This window comes from Mus caroli, chromosome 17 (genome assembly GCF_900094665.2).
Source record: "Mus caroli chromosome 17, CAROLI_EIJ_v1.1, whole genome shotgun sequence".
NCBI lineage: Eukaryota > Metazoa > Chordata > Mammalia > Rodentia > Muridae > Mus > Mus caroli.
Genome location: NC_034586.1, coordinates 78,020,620 through 78,023,554, shown reverse-complemented (window position 1 = coordinate 78,023,554; position 2,935 = coordinate 78,020,620). Strand labels below are relative to the sequence as shown.

At 40.1% G+C, this 2,935-nt stretch overlaps 1 pseudogene; it reads right to left on the bottom strand.

Annotated features, from left to right (window-relative positions):
- LOC110312315 overlaps nucleotides 1-2,006 on the bottom strand; it is a 4,696-nt pseudogene extending 2,690 nt beyond the window's left edge.
- Between the last annotated feature and the right edge of the window lie 929 nt (nucleotides 2,007-2,935).

Genomic DNA, 2,935 nt, shown 5'->3' with positions numbered 1-2,935 from the left:
CTGTATCAGCTCCTGCTCCCTGACCTGTCTGAGTTCCAGTCCTGACTTCCCTTGGTGATGAACAGCAGCATGGAAGTGTAAGCCGAATAAATCCTTTCCTCCCCAACTTGCTTCTTGGTCATGATGTTTGTGCAGGAATAGAAACCCTGACTAAGACAGACTCCATTATCACCAAAGGAAAATTCAAACTGGTGACTTATAAACGAATAAAAAAAAATTCACTTCCAGGATTGGATGGAAGCATGAAGAATATAATGCCTCATTTATCTAAATGAGCAAATGAGTTTGCTAGAAATGATCACTGTACCTTTTTCAATTCACAGAACATCTCACTTGGGCCAGCCCAGAGTTCCAACACATTATTTCCCCAATCTTCTGGCAGGCACCTTGTGAGCCTGTCCCACAATATGCTCTACTGCAATATCCTGGGGCCAAATGCCAAGTCTCCTTGACTTTTATACCATCTGGAATAGTCTTTTAAGCAAGACAGCCTTTTCCTTCACTTTGAAGAGCACAGAATAAATTTTCCAAAGTGTTGATCTGCTCTCCATAGCCCCCCAAAGTAAAATATTGAATACAACAAAATTATCAGAGTATTCCTTGAATTAAAAAAAAAAAACAACTATTTCAAGGCACATTTAATTTAATATTAAGAATTTGATACAAAAGGCCCAATATAATAAGGGAACACATTCCCCCATTTCACACCAACGACAATGCTGTTTAACATGTGCCTGCTGAATGAGATGGGGATTTTGTTCCAGTATCCTCTGTAGGGCTGGGTTAGTAGAAAGTAGAGTCTCTGGTGAGAAGTCTGGTGTGATTCTGATAGGTCTGCCTTTATATGTTACTTTGCCTTTTCTCCTTTCATCTTTTAATATTCTTTCTTTGTTCTGTGCATTTAACGTTTTGATTATCATGTGACTGGAAGAATTTATTTTATGGTTGAATCTATTTGGTGTTCTGTAGGCTTCTTGTACATATATGTCCATCTCGTTCTTTGGGTTAGGGAAGTTTCATTCTACAATTTTGTAGAGGATGTTTTCTGGATCTTTGAGCTAGGAATCTTCACCCTCTTATATTCCTATTTTTGTTAGGTTTGATCTTTTTCATTGTATCCTGAATTTCCTGGATATTTTGGGTTAGGAGCTTTGAATTTTGAAGCGTTTTACACTTTGAATTTTGAAGTGTTTTACACTTCGAATTTTCTTTGACTGATGTGTCAATATTTTCTGTAGTATCTTCTATTCCTGAGATTCTCTCTTCTATCTCTTGTATTCTGTTGGTGATGCTTGCATCTGTAACTCCTGATCTTTTCCTAAGTTGTCCATCTTCAGGCATACATCCTTTATATTTTCTTTATTTTTTTTCTATTTCCATTTTAGTTCTTGTGCTATTTTGCTCAATTCCTTCACCTGCTTCATTATATATTACTCTATTTCTTTTCAGGATTCTATTTGTTTCTTCTTTAAGGGCTTCTACCTATTTGCCTGTATTTTCCTGTATTTCTTCAAGGGAGTTCTTTTTATCCTCCCTAAAGGCCTCTACCATCTGCATAAGAAGTGATTTTATGTCATTTTCTTGTGTTTCATGCATGTTACATATCAGGGCTTCTGTAGTTGGAGAACTGGGTTCTGATGGTGCCAGATTATATTGGGTTCTTACATTTATGATCTTGTACTTGCCTCTGCCTATCTTGTTCTCTCTGGTGTTAACTGGCCTGTGTGTCTCTAACTGAAACAAGTCTCCTTGGAGGCAGGTAGATCTCTGTGACCTGACTTAGGACTGGTTTCTTTGGAAGCAGGCAGTGTTTTCTCCGGTTAGGGTGGACTTCCTGTGTCTCTGGTTCAAACAGGCCTCCTGTGATCCTGGTTCTTGGGAACCTCCTGGGAGCCTCTCAGGCTGTAGCATTTAGGTGGTCCACTGGTCCAACCCGGGTGGCGAAGTGGACTGGAAGAAAGGTGGATTTCTGTGCCCTTGGTCACTGCAGACCTTCTGGGAAGCATGTAGGCTGTAGTGTTATGGCAGTTATCTGCCAGGCCATTGTTCTGGCCCAGTGGGGAAGTAGGACAGAAGGAAGGTGCAGCTTGGGAATAGAGGAGGAGGGGTAGATCCTACATCAACTGGCTGTGTGGTATCCTAACTGGGTGGGGATTTGAGTGAAATTCTCATCTGTGTCCTTGGTCACTGTGGACCTCCTTTGAAGCACCCAGGCTGCACTATTGGCAGGTGCCTGCCAAGCCACTGATTGATCCTTCCCTTATTATTGGAGAAAGAGCCTCAGTGTCTAGAAACTTGCCTGTTATAGTCTTTGCTGGCTATACCAAAGCTCCATCGATCTGTCTGCCCTCTCAGTGCTGGGATTACAGCTACACACTACCATGGTTGTCTTCTTTTCATGGGTTTTTCATAGTTAACTTATGGCCTTATGCTTTCCCAAGGCACTTTATCCAATGAGATATCTCTCTAACCCTGAAGTAGTATTGTGTTGTATTTTCTAACACTTATTTAGTATGTGTGAGTGTTTCTGTATGTGTGTAAATACACTCATGCTAATGTTGGTGTGGAGTTCAAAGGTAATTTGTAGAATTTCATACTCTGCTTCTATTATCAGGGTTCTGGTGATAATCAGCAGGCTTGTATAACAAATACTTTCCCCAGGAGCCATGTCTCTGGTCTCTAAAGCAGTGCTTTAAATAAAACACTTCACACTAAAGAGCCCAGCAAAGTCTTCTGTGATTTTATTATGTGATGATGGGGTATTCTATTGGGAATTTATCTTTCACAGGCTATCACAGTAGAACACAAAACTACTTACTCCTCAAATGAGGTTTCTTCTCTCATTGCAAATCTCTCTCTCTCTTTTTTTTTTAACAGAATTTAAGTTTGTTTGGGTGCTCCTGTGCACTAATTGAAGTATCATTTCTCAGACATC